The sequence below is a fragment of the Vitis riparia genome, chromosome 11 (genome assembly GCF_004353265.1).
Source record: "Vitis riparia cultivar Riparia Gloire de Montpellier isolate 1030 chromosome 11, EGFV_Vit.rip_1.0, whole genome shotgun sequence".
Classification (NCBI taxonomy): Eukaryota; Viridiplantae; Streptophyta; class Magnoliopsida; order Vitales; family Vitaceae; genus Vitis; species Vitis riparia.
The window spans coordinates 13,872,914-13,900,798 of record NC_048441.1 but is presented as its reverse complement, the minus strand read 5'-3'; the positions used below and the strand labels follow the sequence as shown (position 1 = coordinate 13,900,798).

The following is a 27,885-nucleotide window of genomic DNA, read 5'->3' as shown; positions in this document are numbered from 1 at the left end:
AATCAAATTGATGTTTAGTTCTATCTCCAGCAATGGTTACACAAATTCCATATCTTTCTGTCTTCCACACAAATTTCATCCTTTTAAAAATTTCCATAAACCTTTATATCCAATTCCATCCTCTTAAAAATTTCCACAAACTTTTATGTCAATTTCATAATTAACCCAATTCCACACAGTAGTCTTCTCTTTCCATCATCAGTAGGGTACTGGAAATCCGTTGAGAGAATTTAGAGTGACAATGAATTTGTGACTCTTTCAATCTGTTGTCATTTTCCTCCTTTTAATTTATGCGTTTTAATTTATAATATTATTTCTATAAATATTATTATTTTTGTTATTATTATAGTTGACAATTAACAATAATAATAACATTTTATAATATTATTATTTTTAATTTTATTATTACTAGTATTATTATTCTTAAAAATGCTATTAATTTTATTATTATTTCAATTTATTCTTTTCTTTTAATGCTTATCATTATTAATGCTACTACTTAGTATTATTTTAAAAAATTATATAATATGACTATTATTACTATGATTCTTAAAAAGAAATATTATTAATTTTGTTTTATTCATTGTGATTACTTTTCTTTGATTTAGACTCTCTTTGAAGATTCAAACTGACTACAAAATTAACTTGAGATTACATAGGTAAATAAGGTTGAGATAATTGGGAATAATGATGTAGAAGGTATAAAATAAACTTATATGAAAATTTGAGAAAAAAATTAATTTGAAAAAGAAGTTTAAATTGAGAATTTAAAAAAAAAAAAAAAAAAAACTCTTTGAATTTTAAAAAACATCTTTTCAAATATTTCCAAAATTTGCTAAGTTTCCTAAATTATTTTCTTAATAAAATATATTTACTAAATCAAGTATGAATCCACTAAGATTTATTTAATATAAATATGCCTCCTGGAAGAGTCCTTGCATGTTTAAGTTTTAAGTAATTATTCTTTGCAAGATTTGAAATTCTTAAAAAGGTGTTCATTTTCATCTTTGGGTTCATGAAATAGGTTCATATTCCCTCAAGGTGTTGATGAGTTTACTAAAGAGCACAGTGGTGTATTGCCTCATGAAAGTGGATTAAGTATAGGTTTTGGGATGTAAGTCTCATGAAGTAATAGTTTTTGACCACATGGTTTTTACATCCACAAAGTCTCTAGAAGAAGGCTTTATGGATAGTTTTTCACCTATATCCTATGTCATTGTATGTGATTGAAATTCTTGTATTGATTATTAATTTTCAATCTAATTAAAGAATTCATCATAAAAAAAAATAAAATTGGTAAACTTTAGGCTAATTGAATAAAAGACTATCTATCCCTTCACACCTGATCAAGTAATTTCATAAAACAAAATCATAAACCTTCAATTAGTATTAAAGTAGGGGAAAGTTTTAAAATCAATTAACACAATCAAATATACGTTTTTGTTTTTAGGAATAAAAAACTATTTTTCATAATTTAGTTTTAAAATACAAATTTGTTCTTAATTAAAACACTAAAAAAACCATTCTTGAAAGTTATTTTTTAGAACTACTTTCAAAAACACCTCCTTAATCATTTTAGTTGTTTTTTGCTACTTTCTAATGATTATTTTAAAAGATAATTATACAAATATAAAAAATGATAAAAATAAAGCATTATAGATAAAAATTATTTAAAAATATAAAAAAGAAGTTCCCAACAGATTTTTATTTTATAAAATAATTTTTAACATGAGTTTTAAAAGTTTTAATTTAGCAACACTACAATTCTCTAGATTTATGCCAATTTCTACCACCTACCTTTATTTGATATAAATACCAATTTTGCTCGTTTTATTAATTCTCTTTTACATTTTTTAGTTACTACTTTCCACACCTCTAAATTAGTCAAAGTCAATAGGTAATCATCTTTCTTCTTTTCCCATTTTGTTTGTGTTCTTTGGTATTCATTTTCTTTTGAATTTTTTTTTCCACTGGCTTCTCAGGAATTCGTTATCGTCTTTATGTCGTTCGTGGCCCACATTATTCATTTTCCTCAATACTTTTCCATTTTTGTTGACTTCAACTGATGTCAACTTCTACCTCCGACAATGGTTATGCTTGCCCAAATCCCACGCATGCTGATCTGTCTTCATGGTCATATTTAATTCTATGGCCCATAATATTCATTATTTTAAAATTGTCCACAAATTCCACACGTTGTTGTCAGTCTTTGCTGGCTTTACGTTCTCTTTTGACTCCAATGCACTTCATCTTCATCATTAATAGGGTACCCACAGTGAATGATAGCTCTAAAGAGAAAAGGTTAATGGAATAGGTAGAAAACTCCAATTTTGTACCATTGAATTTTTACACTATATACACATAGAGAAGACACAAAAGGGAAACAAAGACTATTCATTTTAGATTAAGAGTAATATTCATTTAAAAGAATTAAGAATTAAAGAAATCTTAATGAAAGATGAAAAAAAAAATTAGAAAGTTGGTAAATGGAAGTATAAAATAGACCAAAAAATAAAAATAGTGCTTTAGAAATAAGGGAAATCATGTTATTTAAGTGTAACAAAAATACATAAGGTTAGTTTACCTTCCCTAAAATATTAATTTATATTTATACAAAAATATCAAATATTAAAATAAAACTTTTATACTATAAATAAATAAATAAATAACCTTTTTTTTGTTATTTTATGGTTGAATTCTATTAAACTATTGATAGGAGATCTAAAGATAATTTTGATAATATTTTATTCAACTGATTTTTTTTCTTTTTATAGTGATTAAATACAAAACAAATATATAAATAAAATTATAAATATTTTTAAACACTACTGTACTAAAAACGGTTTATAATTTTTAACTTTTTTAATGTTTTTGTGAGCTTTAATTTTTATTTCAAAATTTTGATTTAATATTTCAATAAAATTCAATGATGAAATCCTTGCACCTACCTTTATACAAGTCAGCATGTTTCTCCTTTTTACCATTTTCCTCATCTTATCATTAAAGTTCTACTTTCCACGAGTGTCTAAATTAATTGGTACATTTCACACGTAAATAATCCATGCTAAATTGATAATCATTTTCTTTTACATTTCTTTTCCACCACACATAGCTCTATTGTTTATCATGTTTATGTGGCTGATCATGACACATTATTTATTGTCTTATTATTGAATTTTTTTCCGCACCTTTGACCTAATCAAATTGATGTTAATGGTTACACAAATTCCGCGTCTTCTATCTTCTATCTTGTCTTCTATACAAATTCTATCATCTTAAAAATTTTTACAAACCTTTATGTCCATTTCATGGTTTAACCAATTCCACACGCTAGTCTTCTCTCTCCATCATCAATAGGGTACCAAATAGAGTGACAATGAATTATGACTCCTTTGATGCTTGCCATTTTCCTCCTTTTAATTTATGCTTTAAATTATTATTATTATTATTATTATTTATATAAATATAATTAATTTGTTATTATTATAGTTGACAATTGACATTTTATAATACTATTATTTTTAATTTTATTATTACTAGTACTATTATTCTTAAAAATGCTATTAATTTTATTATTATTTCAATTTATTCTTTTCTTTTAATGCTTATCATTATTAAGGCTACTACTTAGTATTATTTAAAAAAATTATATAATATGACTATTATTACTATGGTTATTAAAAAGAAATATTATTAATTTTGTTTTATTCATTATGATTACTTTCCTTTGATTTAGACTCTCTTTGAAGATTCAAAGTGACTACAAAATTAACTTGAGATAACATAGGTAAATAAGGTTGAGATAACGGGGAATAATGATGTAGAAGGTATAAAATAAACTTATATGAAAAATTTGAGAAAAAATTAATTTGAAAAAGAAGGTTAAATTGAGAATTTAAAAAAAAAAAAAAAAAAAAACTCTTTGAATTTTAAAAAACATCTTTTCAAATATTTCCAAAATTTGCTAAGTTTCCTAAATTATTTTCTTAATAAAATATATTTACTAAATCAAGTCTAAATCCACTAAGATTTATTTAATATAAATATGCCTCTCGGAAGAGTCCTTATAAGAACTTGCATGTTTAAGTTTTAAGTAATTATTCTTTGCAAGATTTGAAATTCTTAAAAAGGTGTTCATTTTCATCTTTGGGTTCATGAAATATATTCATATTCCCTCAATGTGTTGATGAGTTTATTTTATAAAAAGAAGTTCCCAACATATTTTTATTTTATAAAATGATTTTTAACTTCAGTTTTAAAAGTTTTAATTTAGCAACACTACAATTCTCTAGGTTTATGCCAATTTCTACCACCTACCTTTATTACATATAATTACCAATTTTGCCCGTTTTATTAATTCTCTTTTACATTTTTTAGTTACTACTTTCCACACCTCTAAATTAGTCAAAGTCAACAGGTAATAATCTTCCTTCTTTTCCCATTTTGTTTGTGTTCTTTGGTATTCATTTTCTTTTGAATTTTTTTTCCACTGGCTTTTCAGGAATTCGTTATCGTCTTTATGTCGTTCGTGGCCCCCATTATTCATTTTCCTGAATACTTTTCCATTTTTGTTGACTTCAACTGATGTGAACTTCTACCTCTGGCAATGGTTATAGTTGCCCAAATCCCACGCATGCTGATCTGTCTTCATGGTCATATTTAATTCTGTGGCCCATAACATTCATTATTTTAAAATTGTCCACAAATTTCACACATTATTGTTAGTCTTTGTCGGCTTTACGTTCTCTGTTGACTCCAATGCACTTCATCTTCATCATTAATAGGGTACCCACGGTGAATGATAACTCTAAAGAGAAAAGGTAATAAGTAAATAAATTATTTATAAAATATATTTTATAAATAATGAAATATTAGATTTTATAAATTATTTTATTAAAAAGTATTTTTTTTATTTTACATGTATAGGAAAATAAAATTTAAATTATTTTTTTTAAAGTAATTAAAAATTCAATTGGGGGGGTGCTAAAAGGCATACTTGAACTCGTTTTAAACCTATTTTGAGTTTTTTTTTTAAAAAAAAAAAAATCTTAAATGCCAATTTCGAATTTAAAACATGAAGAAAATCCTAAATTTGGTATTATTTTATTTATTTAAATTTCAAGTCTATGTCATCCACATAAGATAGATAGGCCATTATCATGCTAGGTGAGGGGTCTATATATTGCATTAAATATTAGAGATAAGAATGAAAAAGTAGCAAAATATTGGTGATATTTAATGGATGCCGAAAGCAAATATGTTGGAGAAATATTAAAATAAAACTTTTTATACTATAAATAAATAACATTTTTTTTTTTGTTATTTTATGGTTGAATTCTATTAAACTATTGATAGGAAATCTAAAGATAATTCTGATAATATTTTATTCAATTGATTTTTTCTTCTTCTTCTTATAGTGATTAAAACAAAACAAATATGTAAATAAGATTATAAATATTTTTAAACACTACCGTACTAAAAACGATTTATAATTTTTATTACTTATTTTATAATTTTTAACTTTTTTAATGTTTTTGTGAGCTTTAATTTTTATTTCAAAATTTAGATTCAATATTTCAATAAAATTCAATGATGAAATTCTTGGACCTACCTTTATACAAGTCAGCTTGTTTCTCCTCTTTACCATTTTCCTCATCTTATCATTGAAGTTCTATTTTCTATGTGTCTAAATAAATTGGTACATTCCACACGTAAATAATCCATCTAAATTAATAATCATTTTCTTTTACATTTCTTTTCCACCACACATAGTTATATTGTTTATCATCTTTATGTTGCTAACCATGACACATTATTCATTCTCTTATTATTGAATTTTTTTTTTCACATTTTGACCTAATCAAATTGATGTTAATGGTTACACAAATTCCATCATCTTAAAAATTTCCACAATTCTTAATGTCCATTTCATAGTTTAACCAATTCCACATCTTCTCTCTCCATCATCGATAGGGTACCAGATAGTGACAATGAATTATGACTCCTTCAACCCTTTGTCATTTTCCTCCTTTTAATTTATGCTTTTAATTATTATTATTATTTCTATAAATATAATTAATTTGATATTATTATAGTTGAGAATTAACAATAACAATAACATTTTATAATATTAGTATTTTTAATTTTATTATTATTTCAATTTATTCTTTTCTTTTAATGCTTATCATTATTAATACTACTTCTTAGTATTATTTAAAAAAAAAATGTAATATGACTATTATTAATATGGTTCTTAAAAAAAAAATTATTAATTTTGTTCTATTCATTGTGATTACTTTCCTTTGATTTAGACTATCTTTGAAGATTCAAAGTTACTACAACTTGAGATACACAAGCAAGTAAAGTTGAGATAATTGGGAATAATGATGTAAAAGATATAAAATAAACTTATATGAAAATTAGAAATAAAATTAATTTGAAAAGGAATTTTAAATCTAGAATTTAAAATATTTTTTTAAAATCTCTTTGAATTTTAAAAAACATATTTTCAAATATGTCCAAAAATTTCTAAGTTTTCTAAATTGCTTTCTTAATAAAAATACATTTTCTAAATCGAGTCTAAATCCACTAAGATTTATTTAATATAAATATGTCTCTTAGAAGAGTTCTCATAAGAACTCATGAGTAGCAACATGTCACTTTTCAATTTTCACCCCAAAATAAAATTTATGGCAACATATCATTTTTCATAAAGATAATCATGGTAAAAAATCACTTTTTTACCAAAAAAAAAAATTCATGGTAAACAATTACCTTTTCACCACAAAATATAATTTCCAATGAAATATGTTTTATTACAAAAAAATATATATTCTTATGCATCTCAAAAAGTTGTTATATAGTTAATGTAAAAGCTTTTAAAATATTCTTTATTTTTTCAATCATTACTTAAAAAAATTATATAAAAAACAACTTAGCATCTCAAAATCGTTCCAAAAATTATCTATTTTTAGAACAATTTCTAACATAAGTATAATAAATTTTGTTTTGTAAAGGAAGTATTCTGAGACCCACAACAAAATAGAAATAGAATAATAGAAATAGAATAGACGCTTGACGATGAATTACCTATCCCCCTTATCCAACAGCCCATCGAATAGCATGCCTGAAGGTGAGGTTAATGCGGGTTGCATCTCCTTTAGCACACTAGGGGACTAAGTGGACCCAGTCTCTCCAAGTGCAGCCTCTCATCACGAACATTGATCCATGCTTTAGTGTGAACGAATGATGATCAACAAATGCAAATGAGATAATCAAGAAGTAAAAAGAAGCATTAATATACCTTGGGACGCTTTACTAGGTTTTCTCTTCAAGAAGAACTCACGTTCACAACCAAAAAGAAATAGATGCAATTTCCGAGGTTGAACCATAAAGCTTTCATCATCAGAATGCCAACCCACATAGTTGTTGCTACCTTTATCTCTTCAAGAAATAAGGCATTAGCTTGGCAATGAAGTAGACCATTGAAACACAAATTAACATAATAAGAGGAAGCAATAAATAAGGAGATTTGAATAAGAAGAAACAATGAATAAGCATTCTTACCACATCCAAGATATCTTGAAGTGAAGGATAATCATCCCAAATATAGGCATGTCGCTGGTATCCACTATAACTTAATTCTGGCAATCCTACACTTGCAACATAAGAACAGGGTCTCTAGGCTGCAGAGAAAACTATAATATTAAAAACTATTATTTGTTGTTGATATCCTACAAAATAAACATAAAAATGACACATAAAAAGAACTAAATTTTTAAAAAAAAGTACAAGAAAAATTAATGGAAGGAAGGAATAAATAAATAAATAACAACCTTGGTGCCTTGGTGGATTTACTCCATGAATCAAGAATATCTGAGAAAGAACCCATTAGACGAACATGAGGATCACCACTTAGAAGTTTGGAACAACTTTTACAACAAATATGGGAACCAATTAATAGAATATATAAGTTAGAAGTTTGTGCAGAATTGAAAGCATAGAGTTACAATCAAAAACCTGGCTGCGTGCCCTGAATATTGCATTCTCATTAGATCCCACGACTTGCATAAAAAGAACAGTATATTTCACTGAAATGCATTCTCATTGCTCCACACGTTTGTAATTCAATGAAATGCATTGTTTGATTTTGAAATATATAAAAGGGAAAAAAAACAATATAGCCAATAAAAAGAACAGTGGTTTTACATGCATAAAGATAAGCCATTCCTCCCTACAATCTAACGCAAAAATAAATAAATAAATCAATAAATACAAATGTATCTCTATTCCAGTTTCCACTAAGAGGACATTACTTTGTACCTACTAAGCTGAACAGCTTCATGATACAAACTGTTCATTGGCTCCAAAACATATGTATAAAATGATTATATAAGAAATTAAGAATCTTAAATGGGTGAGAAGTAAGCAAAGATTTAACAGAAAATGAATGCTTTATTGGAAAATATAGCATTATTGGAAAATATAGCAACCATGTGGGGACAAAAGGACAAGACAACTTTAATGTGCAACATAGAGTAAAATCATGAAAAGAAACAGATAGATTTTCCTTTACTTTCATTTTCTTTTCCCTTGCTATGAGGTGCAATAGACACAAAGCGGAGACCAACAATATAGGTGGGTTAAGTTAGTGACAAAATGCAATGAAGCTTTTTTTCATCAGAAAACTATAACCCAACAAAGTGGAATACAGAATAGAATTCGTTACTTTACCCTAAGTTGGGGTTAGGCCTTGTTATGTAGCAAATTAAGCTTAGAAATGCGAGATAACATCAGTGCATCATTGTTTTAAGTTAATGAAGTAACTTACCAACTGAAATAGATTCCTTTTTGTAGACTGTCATAAGAAGATCAATGGCTCCCTGTCAGAGAATCAGCACCAAGTAAAAATTCAGTCATAAAACCGATAAACAAGAAGATATCATGTTATCTAGATCCAGGTCGAGTACAAATATAAGAATATATCATTTTTCTTTTTCATTTTTCAAATGTATTGTTTCCGTTCATCCAAGGAAGAGAGTTCAATGTTATTTAAGAACTTCTACATCAAGCCTTAGTGCAGCATCATCTTCATTTATGTGAGGAATCAAGGCCAGGAACCCTTGAGCAGTCCACTTAAAATTGAAATTAATAGTAAAAATGATCAATAAACATCTCAGCACATGCATGAGTTAGTGTATCAGAGAAATTAATACCAAAAAGAGATTGTAAGTTAAACAATATATTTCACTATTTCAGTGAGCTGTTAATTCAAGTCAAACCAAAATCCAACTGAAGTTCTAATTATACATCACAGGACCATATGGCTGGAGCTTAAGGGCTCGGAACAGTCTCAAGACAAGCTTGGGCTCTGTTTTGCATTTGCAGCTGATCTGAGCCTAATAAGATAAGAGGTTCTAATCACTCATAGTTACTTCCATTTAAAATTTTAAAAATAGCATTTGGAAAGCAAATACAAGTCTTGGAATTGGCACAAGTGATTCATTACTTTAATTGAAGTTTGAAAATGACAGCTAAATCAAGCAAGGTACAAGGAGTGAACAGTTTGAAAATACTGATAGTAGAATAGAATTGAGAACAAGCAAATGAGATCCAATCACAGAAAAATGGAGAAATGAATGTTAAATTAACTTATACATACTGTCCATCATTATATCTCTATTTAGAGAAAAACATTTTCATTACTTTGTCATATCTCATCTTTTGCTTCCAAGGATAAGGAAGAAAGAAAAAGCCCGTATGAATTTTCAATAAGGTGGCATTGTTATGTACTCTCGAATCATGGTAGGTGAAAATTTTACAGTCCAAAGTCTTAATTACTTTTTTTCATATTTTTTCATATTTTTTCTGTATCTAAACTTTTTTTACAGACGAAATCATTCCCGAATATCAGAGAACCTTGATCTAACATAAATTTCAGCCCAAGCTATAATTCAATTCGGCAATAGTTCGTTGTTCAAAGAGAAGTGTGAGGGTTCAAAACTTCCAACATTCCCAATTTATAAATCACTTAGAGAAAAATCGGACCCTCTGTTTCGGTTCCAAGAAAACCCAGATTTTATTAGAGAGAGAGAAAAAAAAAAAACAGCACACAGACATTTTGATTACTATGTCATCTTTCTCGCTTTCTGTACTGCCAACAATCCAAAAGAAATAAAAATAACAATAAAATAAATAAAAAACACTTAGGTGGTGTTTGTTTTTTTACTTAATTCTAAATAGAACCTTAATACTTAATAGTATTAAATATTAAGTTGTTTGTTTTTGTAGTATTTTATTTCTATTAAGTATTAAAAAGTAAAAAAAACAATTGTGTTATTTTTTCTATTTAGAAAAAGCCACATATTTTGGCTTTTTCTATTTAGTAAAAAGTTTATAATAAGTCATGAAAAAGTAAAAAAACAAACAACCTAAATTCTAAAACTAAATGGTTTTCAGTAAAAAGTCAAAAAAACAAACACCACCTTAGAGCCCTAATGGTGAAAAGTTTACGATTCAAAATTTTCTATCGTCTTCTCACTAGTTTCTCGGGCATCCAAACTATTGTATCTAGATTAAAATTCGATGGAGACTCCATTGGAAACAGAGACTGGAACAGTACCTTGAACTCGGAGATCAACCGAAACGCAGGGTTTTGGAGAAGGAATAACTGAAAGCTTTTGCGTAAAGAGATGGGGCTTCTTCAGCTGCAAGTAAACCCTAAATCGGAGTATAACATCAGTTCAGTCAGGTGATGAATTTCTGGACTATTGGGATGTAACCTGGAAGTGCCGTCTCATCTGATGCTTGTTAAACCCGTAGATTAAATGGATTTTAAGCGGTCTGAAAATCAATTAATAATGTATTTTAAGCCATTCTATTTATATTTAATATTTTCTTTTTAAAAATAAATATATTTAATCATATTTCTCTCATTTCAAAAATATTATATTTATATTGTAAAAATAAAATTAACTTTTCCTTTATTTTTCTTTGCATTTTCATTCTGAGTCACGGTCCATGTTATACATAATATGTTCATATAAATTCTTAAAATATCAATACTATTGTAAAATAAGGACAAATATAATGCAAATCAAAGTAGTAGAAATAAAATATATCTTACTTTGATATATAATAGGGAAGAAGAAATCAGAGAAGAGAGTTGAGAGAATGAAATAAAGAGAGAGAGAATGAGAGGAAAAACTTTTCTTTCTTTTTCTCGGGATGTCTATTACAAGAGACGGGAAGTCCTTTTATAGGCTTTCCAAATGGCTTCCATTAATATCCCCATTAATGAATATTAATGAAACTCATAAATAACATTAATGGTTTCCATTAATGAGTATTAATGGAAATCATAAATAATACTTAATTAACATTAATGTGGTGGCATTTATTACTACAATTGTAGTGCATCTGAAAGATATCCTGCATTTGCATATCCAAGCAATTGTTGTTTTGATTCCCTTGAGTAAAATAAACTCATATCAGTAGTACCGCGAAGATAACGCAATATATGTTTGATACCATTCCAATGTCTTCGAGTTGGAGGATAATTGTATCTTGCTAATAAATTGATAGAAAAAGCAATGTCTGGACATGTACAATTGGCAAGATACATAAGTGCACCAATAGCACTAAGATATGGTACTTCAGGACCAAGTAACTCTTCATCTTTTTCGCAAGGATGAAATGGGTCCTTTTTCACATCAAGTGATCGGATAACCGTTGGAGAACTTAAAAGATGCGCTTTATCCATATAAAAACGCTTCAAAACTTTCTTAATGTATGTTGATTGATGTACTAAAACTCCATTTGGAAAATGCTCGATCTGCAGGCCAAGACAAAATTTTGTTTTTCCAAGATCTTTCATCTCAAATTCATTTTTCAAGTAATTTGTTGTTCTTGTGAGCTCTTCAGGAGTTCCAACAAGATTTAAGTCATCAACATACACTACAATAATTGCAAATCCGGTTTCTGATTTCTTAATGAAGATGCATGGGCATATAGGGTTATTCACATACTCTTCTTTTAGCAAGTATTCGCTAAGGCGATTGTACCACATGCGTCCAGATTGCTTTAATCCATACAAGGATCGTTGTAACTTGATTGAGTACATGCTACGAGACTTTGTACTATTTGCTCCAGGCAATTTAAATCATTCAAGGATTTTCATGTATATATCATTATCCATAGATCCGTATAAATATGTTGTAAATAACATCCATGAGACGCATATCCAGTCCTTCTAAGACTGCCAAACTAATTAAGAAACGAAATGTAATTGCGTCCATGACAGGAGAATATGTTTCCTCGTAGTCAATACCAGGTCTCTACGAGAAACCTTGTACTACTAATCGCGCTTTATATCTTATGATCTCATTATTCTCATTGCGCTTTCGTACAAATACCCATTTGTACCCAACAGGCTTTACATCTTCAGGTGTTTGGACTACAGGTCCAAAAACTTCTCGTTTTGTTAATGAGTTTAATTCTGCCTGTATAGCTTCTTTCCATTTTGGCCAATCATTTCTATGTCGACATTCTTCCACATTTCGTGGTTCGGGATCTTCATCATTTCTTATGATATCAAAGGCCACTTGGAAAGCAAAAATATTGTTAATAACAATATTATTTCGATCCCATTTTTCTCCCGTTTGTACATAACTTACTGAGATCTCACAACTTTCAGGTACCTGTGCCTCTTCAGGGGCTTCTTGTTCAATATGTGTCTCTTCGGGGACTTCTTGTTCAATATCTGCCTATTCAGGGGCTTTCTGCATTATTTGTGCCTCTTTTAGGGCTATAGATTTATCGATTTTAAACTGATCAGTCATTTTGATGGACTCTTCTAGAGTGCCAAGTTTTTCTTGGGTTCTCCTTTTCCGGGGAGTTACATCATTTGAGCCGATAGGTCTACCATGCTTCAGGCGTATCTTTGTTAACTGTCCTACAGGGACATCAATCCGTGCTGGAGTATTTGCAGCCGGGATATGTGACTTTGTCACTTTCTTTGTATCAATGAATGCATCTGGTAATTGATTTGCAAGATTTTGCAAATGAATGATCCTTTGAACTTCTAGTTCACATTGATTTGTATGAGGATCAAGATGGGTCATAGTAGATGTTTTCCAACTAATTTCTCGTCGTTCTTCAGGAATCGACTTTTTTCCCCCTAATGATGGGAAAACACTCTCATTAAAATGACAATCTGCAAAGCGAGCTGTAAAAACATCGTCTGTCAAAGGTTCAAGATATCTTATGATAGATGGAGAATCAAAACCTACATAAACCCCAAGTCTTCGTTGGGGACCCATTTTAGTGCGTTGTGTAGGTGCAATTGGTACATATACTGCATAACCAAAGATTCGTAAGTGAGAGATATTTGGTTGTTTTCCAAGCACAAGTTGTGAAGGGGAGTATTCATGGTAAGTTGTAAGTCGAATATGGACTAAAGATGCAGCATGCATAATAGCATGTCCCCAGGCGGAAGTAAGTAATTTGGTTTTCATTAGTAATGGTCGAGCTATTAATTGGAGACGTTTGATGAAGGATTCTGCTAAACCATTTTGGGTATGAGTATGAGCAACAGGATGCTCAATATTTATCCCTACTGACATGCAATAGTCAATGAATGTTTGAGAAGTAAATTAGCCAGCATTATCAAGACGTATTGTCTTAATTGGATAATCTGAAAATTGTGCTCGTAATCTGATTATTTGTGCAAGGAGTCTAGCAAAGGCTACATTACGTGTAGAAAGGAGACAAACATGTGACCACCTAGTAGAAGCATCTATTAAGATCATAAAATAACGGAATGGTCCACATGATGGATGGATAGGCCCACATATGTCCCCATGTATTCTTTCTAAAAAGATTGGTGACTCAGATATGACTTTAGTAAAAGATGGTCTGATTATCAATTTACCTTGTGAGCAGGCAGCACATGAGTATTCATTGGGCGAAAGAATCTTCTGGATCTTTAGTGGATGCCCATATGAGTGTTCCATTATTCGATGCATCATTGAAGACCCTAGGTGACCTAGCCTGTCATGCCAAAGGATAAAAACTTTTGGGTCGTTGAACTTCTGGTTCACGACAACATATGATTCAATAGGCTTTATAGTTGTATGATACAACCTAGAGGAGAAAGCCGGGAGTTTTTCCATTATAAGCTTCTGGCCAGATATAATGGAAGTAATGTAAAGATATTCTACATTATCTTCATTCATAGTTTCAATATGATATCCATTTCTACGGATATCTTTAAAATTGAGCAAATTTCTTCTGGATTTGCTAAAATATAACGCGTCATTTATATGGAATCTAGTTCCATTTGGCAACGTTATGTTTGCTCTTCCAAAGCCTTCAACTAAGTTTGTAGTACCAGATATGGTACTTACATTAGCTTTTATTAATGTCAATTCGAGGAAATATCTTTTATCTTGAAGAATTGTGTGCGTGGTCGCACAGTTTGTGAGACATACATCATCCTCATTCATCTTGAGACCAAATAACACATGGATTTCAGATATAACAAAAAAAACAATGCATAATGTAAATAACAAAGTAAATCAGATGTAAATATAAGACATAATAATATATTATTTCATATATAAAGTAACATCAATCAATGTTAATTTTCTCATCGTTTATCAAATGGTCTGTTTTTTCATTGGGACCTCTAAAGAAATCAATGTCATAGTAGGTTAGGTCCAATCCATCATCATCGGTAAAGTTCATCTCTATCTCTTTTCCTTTAGCTTTTATTGATGCTTGGTAAAGGTCGACCAAATGTTTGGGCGTACGACAGGTACGCGACCAATGCCCCTTCATATCACATCTATAACAATTATTTTCATGGTTCTTAGGAGGTTTATCTTGTAAATACTTCCCATTTTCTTGTATTGTCTCAGTATTGTTCCACTTCTGGTGGTGCAATGAGGCTTTCATTTTCTGAGAATTATTACTATAAGAACCATGGTATCGGGGATTTCTTCCACGACCACAACCACGTCCTCATCCACATCCATGAGTTGGGATGATATTGCATTCACTTCAAGGAATGATTCAGATCCAGTTGGATGAGACTGGTGATTTCTTATCAAAAACTCGTTTTTTTTTTTTTTTTTTTTAAACCTTCATGGAGATGATGACGAAGGAAAATCACTGTTTTTACATGTTCCTGCAAGGATGCTTGATTTCCTTCTTTGATCATAGCTCCAAGATTCATTGCATCAATATGTATTTTAGCATCAAGGATCGAAGATAGATAGTTCTTTCCTGAAATGTCAAGTGCCACAAATTCGAGTTTTGTGATATTCGACATTGTCAAATAACTTCATATATCTGACAAAACAATATTATTAGAATCAGTTATAATAACTTGATAGCATTGGTATAACTTTGATTATAAACAAAATCAAATAATTTGTTTATAACTTTTAACAATATGTAACAAAACAAATTAACAATAATATAAACATGCAAAATTTTATTCTATATAAATAACTCCAAGTTTAAGATACGAGAATTACCTTCAGAACAATTCGTGCTGATAACGTGTTGTAAAATAAGGACAAATATAATGTAAATCAAAGTAGTAGAAATAAAATATATCTTACTTTGATATATAATAGGGAAGAAGAAATCAGAGAAGAGAGTTGAGAGAATGAAAGAAAGAGAGAGAGAATGAGAGGAAAAACTTTTCTTTCTTTTTCTTGGGATGTCTATTACAGGAGACGGGAAGTCCTTTTATAGGCTTTCCAAATGGCTTCCATTAATATCCTCATTAATGAATATTAATGAAACTCATAAATAACATTAATGGTTTCCATTAATGAGTATTAATGGAAATCATAAATAATACTTAATTAACATTAATGTGATGACATTCATTACTACAATTATAACAAATACTAATTTTTCTTATATTTCACTCCCTTGTATTCACTCATCATTTGTAAAAGTTGCTTGCTCTAAACCTCTAATTTCATTTCTAGCTAGTATTATGTGGGTTCACCGTCCCTCGTAATACTTTAATGTCTATTTTGACGCTACTTTACTCTTCTATTTTGATATTTTACAATGTTTCATTTTCTTTATTTTCATTATGTGGGAATAAAAGTGATGTCAAGAAACTTATAAGTATATATGTATATTCTTTGATAATTTTGATTTCAAATTTAAATTCAGTTTTAGTTTTACCCTTAATTTTGAATTTAATTTCAGTTGTAATTTTAATCTTAATCTTAATTTTAATTTTGGTTGTGATTTTAGTTTTTAATGTTAATCTTAATTTCAACTTCAATTTTAATTTTAGTTATAGTTTTGGTTTTTGACTTTAAGTTTTAGTTTTCTTTTTAAAATTCGAATGGCCTACCAATTTTAATTTCCATGACAAGTTCATTTTAGTTGTTATTTTAATTATTAATTTTTAATTGTAATTTTAGTTTTGATTTTAATTTAATCATAATTTTTAATCTTACCTTCATTTTTTAGCAAATAATGAAATGGCAAAAGAAAATTTGAGGTGCATTCAATGTGATGAATAGTTGAATGGTCCTTTTGATGTGCTAAACGGAAATGGAATGATGAAATTGGAGGCATGGCTGGGGGGGGGGGGGGCGGGGGGGGGGGGGGGGTGGGGGGCACCTCTTAACATAGCCCTATGGCTCACTTCGCCACTACCATCAATCACAAGACCCACATAGCATCCACAAGATTCATTAGTTAATTTCATTTGAATTTTGACTTTTTAATACCATGCATTATGGGCCCACGTGGAGTTTGACTTTGTAATGTAATGCATCATGGTTTAAATATTAGGCTTTGATTTTATAATGTCATGCATCATGGGCTCGTGTGGCTTTAAATTTAATACTATATAAATAATAACATTATTAAGCTACTATTGAGCTCATATGGGTCTTGATTTTTCTTCATTTCATTATCTTATTTATCCATCCATTTAATAAAGTATTTTAATTGAAAAAAAATATTTTTGACAAAAAAAAAATATTTCAAATTGTATAACAAAGAAAAACATTTTACAAATAATTTTTTCACAATATTTGGAGACAATTTTCAGCAAAATAATTGTGAATCAAGCTATACTTTTAATGCTTCATTGCAAACAAAAATAGTAGAAAAATAAATGCTTCCTAACAAAAAAAATGTCTCAAAAGTAGGGGAGACAATGCTTAAATTTCTATAGAAATATTAGCTTTATAACTTGTTATTGTAACTTTCCTTACTTAAAAAAGCGTTGAGACGTTTCCTTGATAGCTTTCTTGTACTAAAATTTAATTTGCGATTAATAATTTGAAATTAGTATATTGTTAAATTAATTAATAATAGGTCAAATTTAGGAAGTATCTTTAAAATAGGGAAGATTATGTTAAAATTTCTATAAAAATCTTACTTTATATATTTTGTGTAGTAATTAAATAAAAAGGAAATATACTTATAAAATAAAATTATAAATATTTTTTAAAATAATTATACATATCATCATTATCATTTTCTTTATATTCTTAAACATATCAATACTAAGAATCAAATGTGTTATAAAATTCTGTAAATTATTATCAAAAGTCACATATTTTATCCATTAATACATGTCACATATCCCCACCAAGGCCTAATTTAATTTTGCATGAATTAATTCTATGAATTCCATTATTTGGAACCATGAAATTTATTCATGTTTATTGAAATAGAGAAAATCAAGAAAATTATTGAAAAAAAAGAGAAAATTAGGAAGATGCATGCTAAGAGGAGATGGCTGCAAGTGTTTATTAAAAATCAGAATTTTGATGCCTAGAAACTCCTAAGGATGCAATTTTAAAGAAAAATTGGAGTTATTTAATGAAAAAGATTTTGAAATCCATATTTAAAAAGTGTAAGATCACAAGGAAGCGAAAAGCATAAGGAGGAGGATGATGCGCATCAAAGTAACCATGTTGGAACGGAGCATGGAAATTCTAGATAGAAGAACCCAATTCACTGCAAAAGTGTTCAACTAGCAAATATGCTTCAATTTATAAGGAAACTTGATTTGTAAGCTCAACTGGATTCTCGCCGATGGTGGCCAAACACTAAACAAAAGGTTCAAAATCCCCAATTTTCTGCACTGACAGATTTCCTGCATTCGGTGTTAATTTCTGACCACCAATGATAGGTTTAATCCACAATGGGACTGAATCTGTAAACCGAATGATTTTCATTAGTCAAGCTGAGCTAACGGTGCAGAGAAGGAACTGCTCATTTCATCTTGAGGGCATGCAATGCTCAATTGATCAACTGAAATAGTACTGCATAAGCTTTGCGACATTTCTTGTTTGGAAGTCAATGCAACATTTCCTAACAGAAAAGCTCTCTGAAATAGAAACAACTGGTTTAACATTACATTTGTAGTGATGTCCAACCCTATTTCGCTACCAAGCCCAAATGGCCTTAAATTTCTGCACAAAATTTTCAGTATTCTACCCATCTGCTTCTTCTTGGAAAGCCCGTCAGAGATGCTTTTCTTCCAATCTCCTAATATCTTCACTGATTTCTTCTTCCTTCATCTATGCCTTGTCAAGCACCAATTCTAGAAAGATACCAATGCTCTGAATTTCCAGCAGAAGTTTCTCGCTTAAAGACATGCTTTCGTACTGAATTTTGAACAGGCGATGCTAGGCATTAAATCCTGGTCTAGACGAATATCATTAAAACTGTCATGATCAGAGAAGAGATCTTTAAATTTCTCAGCAAAAATCAGCTTGGAATTCCACTTGTTAGTCAACCATAAGAAATGACAGATTTCAAAAGATTGCCACCTAGCTCTCCAGCTAAAGTTCTACCTTGACTCACAGCCACTAATCACCCTCCTGAGAATTAGGTTCTGAGCATATTCACTCCTCTCCTGAAACATTTATGGATTGGTAGAGATAAAGTTCGCAATAGTCCTTGTGGAGGTCTTGCTATTCTGGAGGCTGGTTTGGACTCTTCTGTGGTTTCTGTTATTTTAGATTAAGGCCATTATGTCCTCTTCACACAGGAAAAATCATCATTGAATGTTCCCAGCACTTCGAGGAAAAGGAATATCACCAATGACAGGGGTTGGGCAGGCAGGTGCTTTGTAAAAGGAGATAAAATAGAGGATGATTTCACCAGATGACCCATTAGTTTTCCATAGCTAGGTAAGGGACTGTAAACCTATGAATGATCAGTTTCATCATTTCCATCCTGCTTTGAATTCCCATCATCAGTCTCCATAGGTGAAGCAGGAGCTTTGTTAACCATAAAAAGCAGTTGACTGGCAGCTACAAGTGTAGTCAAAACTAACTAAACCATCCCATGTCCATACAAGCAATTCACCATAACTCAATTATAGGAGTCTGGCGTGTCCAGTAGAATGCCATCAATGAAATCAATAACTTTGCCAAATGAGAGACATTCTGTCGATATGGATACCTCTGATCCAGATGGATTTGCAGAACCCCCAAAATTTATGTGGTCTAAAGCAACAATGGAGACCTCGGATTTTGAATAATGTGACACATTCAGAGTATCATCACGTCATTGAGGGAGCAGCATGGCCTTTCCTGACTCTCGAAACAAATGGGCAATGCGAAAAGAGAGCGATCTGACAATATCACAACATGAAAAATTATAGGATCTTTATTTTTTGTCTTCCTTTTTACTAATGACTCCACTAGAAACAGAAGAACTCGAATGACGCAATTGATGATCATCTGGATCACCATGATAACAAGTGAATAATGAAAAAACATGACCACCTCAATGTCCATGTGAATTTATTTGTTGATAAGTTGTGCTCATTCCTGACTGCCATTGTTTATTTGATTAGTGGTTTCTGATTCTTATGCTGAGCAGTTTCAAATACTTTCAAATGAGCTTCACTAGCAGGAACACAGTAGTTGACTATTGACATCACATCCCTGCCACTAACTTTCTAACTTAGTAAACATGAATTTTATTGCAACTGACTTTCCAACCAATCTTGGAAGTCTTGGGATTCCATCAGCCCCAAGAATTATAGCAAGTCCTGTTTGTGGTAAGCCCGATACCGCATCTTCTCCTTAAATCCAAAGATCACATAACAGAGCCATTTCTATCCTATCACCCAGTGCTACTCCTTCAACTGTCACGGCCTAAATCCCTACACTTTCAATAGTAAAAAAGCCATATAAAACTACAACTGCACACCCAAGCTTCATGGCCTTCATGTTCTGATATAGTGCCCTGAAATATAATAATTTCTTATCTAAACTTAAATGATCTCCGAAGAATGCTTCTCAATTCTGAAAGTTTCAACAGTCATACACTATCTGTTATTATCAAACTCAGTTTGAGCTCCATTTACACATTTCTTACTCTTCTTTCCCCTCAAGCTGCCTTGCTTTTGAAGATTCAAGTAATCATCAGATACATTGGAACTCTTACCAAAACCAAAGCTCCTCTGGGAACCTTTACTATTTACAGGTGTTCCAATATTCGGACTCCTTGTCAACATCGATTCTTTCTTTCTCATACACTTCATTGAGGTATTTCCAATTCATTAGCAACTTCAAACAGATTAGAAAGAGAAAGATTCTAGTGCACTATGACAGTCAGGCCTTCCATATGGCCGAAAATCTTGTTGAATCAGGCATGAATACAGACTTGTCGAATAATACCCTAGTGAGCCAACTGATTTTTTTTAGCTTAGTTGCGGTTTAAACTCAGTCTGGAGTAATGTTTTGCTGACCTCACAATCTGAGTCATAATGGTAACCTGCAGGTCTCTAATCACACGGGAATGCAGCGGTTTACGAGGCTCTAGAAATGAAGGCTCCCAGCAAAACCACAAAAGGATCGTATATACAGTAGAAACAAAAAGAAAAATATCTCAAAATAAAGCATGACCAAAAGAACCAACAAATGAACAAACCATTAAACAGAAACCCACTTCATGCTGAATTCAATGGGTTCAAAGATCAGTGGTACAACTGAAAGATTCAAAGAACTCTCAATATAAAAGTGGACCATGTTCAAATCAATTCCTAAATGAAATCCCAAGAGCATGATATAAAAGAAAACGATTCCAAATTCAACATCAGTCCATAATCAACAGAACTCATAGATGAAAATGAACATAGGAGTTACAGTAATCATACCTGAGAACACCTCTCTGCTTCTCCAAAGACCGGTAAGTTCTATTTTTCCAAAGCCAAAGAACCAGCTGAAATCCTCACCCTCTCCTCTGTTATCTCATCTCTTCCCTTGCCTTTTACAGTCTGCTCCGAATCTCAAAAACTCCCCATTTTCTTCTTCAAAACCTCCTCTACGGCTTCTCAAAAATCTGCTTTCCCCGTCTAATCGCCCCCTCTAAACCCAGCTCTCTCCTCCTGCAACTCTCTATCTCTCTTATTTTTCTCTAGAAATCCAGAAGAAAAAGAATGCTCTTCTCCAGATTTTCCCAAAAAACCCATCTGTCTCTCTCTCTATTTCTTTTTCCATTTCTTTCTTTTCCCTCCAAAAAAGCTCCTCAAAAGATGAAAACTAAAAAACCCCTTCTTGAAAAATCCTGTCATGATTCCAAACCGAAGCCCTCTCTTTTCTCCAATGCTATCCACGTGATCTCTTCACCCTTAGCTGACTAGTCCCCAGAATCCTCCAAATATAACTGCCACGTCACCTCTTTCAAAATCCACACCTCGCTGACTCTCATATTTTCTCTGCCCATTTCCATACTTCCTATCTTCTAGAATTTTCCATTCCCTTAACCATTCCTCTTTTCCTAGAAAAATTCATGAGACAATCCTCCTCTCTAATGTGATGACTTACTTTGTTTAAAACATTTGTAATTCATCTCCCATGCTCATCTAGGGTCTTCCTGTGATAATCTCCAAGTTCACATACCCTCTTCATGACCTCATAAAGTAAAGAATCCATGCATCCATTAAAAAGGTGATCAAATGTAAAAAAAAAAAAAAACGAAGACAAAACTGAAGTTTAGTGCACCAATAATATGACATTAAAAATGACTATATATGTATATGTCAACCTAAAATTAAAGTTTAAATTCATGAAATTAAAATCAAAATATTAATCTTGTGCAATCAAACATAAAAAATGTCAATCATTGCAATCAAGAAATAAATAAATAAATAAAACAATGTAATGCTCATCTTACCCTAAAACCATGCAATGTGAAAACAAATCTAAACTCAAATGCACTAAAAAAAACCAATCAAAATCAAGCCAAACAAAGCCTTAAGCTAAAAAAACTAGAGGTCACTAATCATCACACTAAGGATCTTCAAAAAGTCCTCTCAATATCTCTAAAGAAAATCCAAAGGTAGTGATCGAAAGAATTGCAATGGACCACCGATGAGGACTAAAAAAAATAGTTTAAACAAGGACCCTAAGATCACAAACAAATAACAAAGGATGAATGATAATTGACTTAAATATCATGTGCAAAGAGGACAAGATAGAGGATCTACACAGAGATATAGTGTTTGATGAAACTAAAATGGCCCAACTAATAAATACAAAGGATGGAAAAAGTTTGAAACTGACAATACTGGATAGATTGCAATTTGAGGTGGAGCCTGTAGATTTTAAAAATGTTCAAAATCAAGGTTTGGATTCAGAACTCGATAGAGTGGATAGAGATGAAGTTGTTGATCATAGTCATGGGGAAAATACAAAACTTGATAGCCCATACAGTCTAGCTAAAGACAAGCCTTGAAGAACAATTCGCCCACTTCAAAAATATGCACAAGCAAATTTAATTGCTTTTGCATTGACTGTAGCAGAAAAATTAGATGAAGTTGAACTTGCAACATATCAAGAAGTACTGAAAGGAAATGAGAGGCAGCTATGGCATCAAGCCATGGTAAAAGAGATGAAATTACTGATTAAGAATAAGACATGGACTCTAGTTGACAGACCAAGGAATAAAAAAATAGTGAGTTGTAAATGGATTTTAAAGAAAAAAATAAGGGATTATGGGGGTTGAAAAGGCAAGATATAAAGTTGGATTGGTTGCTAGAGGCTTTACACCAAGAGAAGGGGTGGATTATAATGAGATATTCTTGCCAGTGGTGAAACATTCTTCAATCAAGATGATCTTAGCTTTGGTTGCTGATAGAATCATGGAATTGGAGAAGCTAGATGTCAAAACAACATTCTTTCATGGTGAACTGGAAGAAACAATTTATATGCAACAACCCGAGGGGTTTGTGAAGGACAAAAACAAAACAAGGTATGCTTATTAAGAAAAGTCTCTATATAGACTTAAACAAAGTCCTAGACAGTGGTACAAGTGTTTTGATTATATGTTGCATATTGGTTTCACTAGGAGTAACTTCAATAGTTGTGTTTATATCAGATTTGAGAATGAACGAATTTTAGCATATTTGTTACTTTATGTAGATGATATCCTAATAGCTAGTGGGAATATTTCTAAAATTTAAACCATAAAGTCATTATTGTAAGCTAAATTTGAGATGAAGGACTTAGGTCCTGCTCAAAGGATTTTGGGGATGGAGATAACTAGAGATAGACATAAAGGTGAACTTTATCTTTCTCAGAGGTCTTATATTAATAAAGTGATTGATAGATTTGGGATGAAAGATGCTAAACCAATTTCTAGACCCATGACGCATCATTTTAAGCTAACATTATCTTAGTTTCCAAGTACTAATGAAAAATAGAAGTTTATGGTGAAAGTTCCATATGCAAGTGTTGTTAGTAGTGTTATGTACTCCATGGTTTGTACAAGACCAAATTTGGCCTATGCTGTGAGTTTGGTAAGTAGGTTCATGGGAAATTTGGGAAAGACCCATTAGGAGGCTTTGAAATGGATGCTAAGGTATCTAAAGGGAACACAAACAACTTGTCTGATATATAAAGTTGGAAATAAAGGTGATGATCCTCTGATTGGGTATGTGGACTCAGACTTTGTAGGGAGCATAGACACAAGAACCCTGATTGGTTATATTTTTACGTTGCTCGGTACTGCTATAAGTTGGAAAGCAAATTTACTAGCTGCGGTTTCTTTTTCGACAACTGAAGCTGAATGTATTGCTGTAGCAGAGGCAATAAAGAAAGCAATTTGGTTAAAATGTATAATTGAGGAGTTGGGACTAAAACAGAAGTGTTAAAGTGTTTTTGTGATAATCAAAGCATAATACACCTGACTAAAAATCAAATGTTTCACGAGATGACAAAGCATATTAATGTTAAAATGCATTTTGTAAGGGAAATAGTGGCTAGAGGAACTGTGGTAGTGGTGAAGATATCAACAGAAGATAATCTAGTTGATATGATTACAAAAACAATAACAACTGGTAAGTTTAGACAATGTTTGAACTTGATTAACGTTCAAGGATGCTCAAGCCCTCTGAAGGTCACCTATTTGATAAGATGAAATTAAGGGCCAAGGTGAAGAATTGTTATAAGTGTGATGCATAAATTTTTGCCACTTGTTATCTGAAATGGTTAGTTAGTTTCATTTTTTGTTATTTTCTCTTATTACTTGAACCATATATAGGGAAAAATAAAGAAATCATAGTAGAGAGAAGAGCTTTTGATTTTTCAGAGAGTGCATTTCTTGTGTGTAATTCCAAGACACAACATTTTTTCATTTTTGTGTAAAGAGAGAAAGTATTAGGAAAATCAGATTGAAAATACATAACGAAATGCAATAAATTTTTTGGCTTGATAAAGAGAACATTTTTTGAACAAGATTTACAAAAGAAAAACTGATCTGGAAAACCAAAAATAACAATAGGATAAATTAATGGGATGAATTAAATAATTACAACATCGCTCAAGTCATCTCTGGAAGTGTTATTGGAAGAGAACTTTGAAACATAAAATCGTTAAGTAGGAACCATACCTTGGTACTATAATGAAACATAAAATTATTTAGTAGCAACTACATTTTAATAGAGAAATCAAATTATAGATCCTCTATTTTGTCATCTTGGCATATTCTATTCAAGAATGTCTTTCTATATCATTTATTGTCTTATTGTGCACTTATAGTTATTTTTCGAGCTATTTTTGAGCTCTCATTAGTGGTCTATTGTAATTATATCGATCACTAGTTTTTTGGATTTTTTGGAAGAGACATTTTGGAGAGATTAGATGGATCTGAATATTGATTTTAATGACCTTTGATTCTTAGTTTAGGATTTTGTTTTTGATTGATTTATAGTATATTTGCTTTTAAAACCTAATCAATAATTAGTTCCAATTATTTTAAGAATAAAGTATAATGAGGGTTTGATAATGAATTAAGACAAAATCTTCTATAATTATGGATTACTATGATTCAATTACTTTGTTAAAATCATTTTATAAATGATAGAATTTGATATATTAACTATGTTTATTAATTAGATAAATTGAGAATTAATATATTATTATCATTAAATATATGTTTTAAAATTTTAAATCATGCTAGAACAATATTTATTTCAGCATTTAATGAATATTAAATTAAAACATATATTTAAATGACTTGCAAATATTAAATTTATATTTTAAAAAATAAAAAATAAGAAAATGAGTTATTTTTTTATCTAATAACATTGCACTAAATATCCATTTTCATAACATATTGGATCTCTATCTTCTTTATTATTCTCATAGTCTAAAAAAATAATAATAGTATACTCTTAAGTTTCCATATATATATATATATATATATATATATATATATATATATATATATATATATATATATATATATATATATATATATATATTCACAAAATTAGTTAATGAAATTAATTATAAAAAGTCTACTGTAGACCCCTATTTTAAATATAATGGTTTGTTGATATTATTTTATCATTACCTTTTTATTTATTTATTTATTTATTTTTATATATAAGTTGAAGCAAAAGGGCCTTTCAAAAAATCACCCGGGAGTTTAGTCATTTTTCTTAGTAGGAAGAAGGGGACCCCTTTTTGGCATGGAGACAGCTGCATTGGACAAGTAGCAGCAAGACGAAGGTGGCAGCTATGCTGGTGGTCAGAGACGTCATGCATGCTGACTGGTGAACATGAGAGCAGAGAGGGGGTGCTGGAGATCTTGAGGGAAAGGGAACCAGAGAGGGGGACCGAAGAGAGGAGCTCAAGAGGGGTCATAAAGAGGATCCGCAGAGAGAGAAGAAAGGAAATGTACGACTTCCATGAATCATTGAATTCATTTTATCGATATATATTCCTATTCCTCTTTTTCTGGATAGTGTTTGTGGATTGCTTGATTATATGTTCAGTTTTATGGTTGCCATTTGGTCTATGAATTCATTGTGGCTAGCTCGTTTATTTTCCTTGGGGTGATTTGAGAGCAACTTGGCTCTGTTTCTGTTGCACTATACCTCATGGGAGAGTCTTGTTTTTGTCCTCGCTCCCGTGGAATGCATTCGGATCCACCCACCTACAGCGAAGCCCATGGATCCAAACGCGAAACATAGGTTTGTTTGCCTTAGTTGTTTGGTTAGCTGGTGCCCTTTTTTTTTATTTTTTTGTCGTTCCCTTTCTTTCCCCTGTTTCTGATGTCCACCTAAGGGGAGTCGTGCAATGGATTTAAATCGATAAAAGGGTTCTGAACCCATTGAACTTGAGGAATCAGTTGCCTAGGCATTTTCTTATCAGAGAGAATACCAACCCCGAAGTCGAGAGTGCCTTGAAGGATCCATACATGAACTCTGCCCTTCAAGCGGACGTCCCTAGCACTCGAAAGGTTGTTGTCATGCATATCCCCAGTAGTCTAAGAGAAGCCTTCCGCAAGGTACACGTTAGGCTTGTGAGAGAGTTTGGGAATAGGTTCAGTGGGAAGGATGTGATCTTCATTGCTACTCGGAGAATAGTAAGGCTTCCAAATAAAAGTTCTGTTGTTCAACAGCCCCATAGCCGCACACCCACGTTCCATGCATGGCCGTCACCCTCACCCATCTTCCCCATCACCTTTTCTCTCTCTAACCGCCATACCCATCCCTCACCCACATGCGCGGAACCTGGTATACCTGGCTGCCCACCATGCCCGCGTCCAACTCATCTCCACAGGAACTCCCAAAGCCGCCCTTCTACACGCATAGGATCCAAGCATGCAAGCTGCCTCCGCCATCTTCCTTTTCATATTCGTCATCGCTCCTGCCGTCTTCATCGGCGACACGTTTGTTAGAGGCCTAGAGAGCTTTGCGACATTTCATGCACGCATGCCGCCCCTCCCCGTATCTTCTTGCTGTGTGCACCGCGTCGGCGAGGCGCTTGCTCACCTCACCAGCCACCATCACCCGCTCCGGCCAGGCGGGCACTTGCATCAGCCACCATGACGGCGACACCTTCTGGATGCCGCCGAACCGCCGCCACGACTCCTCTCTCTATCTTGCCGCCGGTGGTGGAGGCTCCCTCTGAGGATGATGTGCGTTAAGAGGGGCAAGCTGTGAAGAATATGAAGTTTGGGCTTGGGTTTGAGTTGGGGCATTAGGCCCAATCCTATGTTGGCTTTGGTTTTGGGCTTAAGTTGGAGCCCAGGCCCAAGGTTGCTGATGGAAGGCCCCATTGCTCCTTATGCTAGCCACTCTCATGACCCAAGTCCATGATGAGTGAGCCCATTTAGCTACTTCATGTCCTAACAAGTTTTAGATCTTTAATCTTAGTAAATTATTAACTTATTCATGCATTTTCATTTTACTTTTTTTATCTTATTTTATCTTCACCAATTTAGTTAGCTCAAACTTAAAGACAACTTAAAGACAAATTATTAATTATATTTTTATCTCGAAATTTATACTATTCAATTTCACTAGCTTAAACATTATGATTATTAATTATTATTAATATTTGGTATGTATCTATTTATCAC

At 31.6% G+C, this 27,885-nt stretch overlaps 1 protein-coding gene and 1 long non-coding RNA gene across 4 annotated transcripts; both read right to left on the bottom strand.

Annotated features, from left to right (window-relative positions):
- LOC117924906 (receptor-like protein 9a) overlaps window positions 1-27,885 on the bottom strand; it is a 61,322-nt gene that overhangs the window by 13,405 nt on the left and 20,032 nt on the right.
- On the bottom strand, window positions 7,061-10,822 carry LOC117924908. Of its 4 annotated transcripts, XR_004652869.1 has the most exons (5): window positions 10,622-10,822; window positions 8,831-8,882; window positions 7,836-7,931; window positions 7,567-7,685; window positions 7,250-7,443 (listed from the first exon to the last, which is right to left on the bottom strand). It is a non-coding gene; the product is annotated as an uncharacterized LOC117924908 (long non-coding RNA). The 4 variants fall into 4 exon arrangements; XR_004652867.1 differs by lacking the exons at window positions 8,831-8,882; window positions 10,622-10,822 and adding an exon at window positions 7,061-7,230 and having other exon boundaries at window positions 7,304-7,443; window positions 7,836-8,820; XR_004652868.1 differs by lacking the exons at window positions 8,831-8,882; window positions 10,622-10,822 and adding an exon at window positions 8,020-8,822.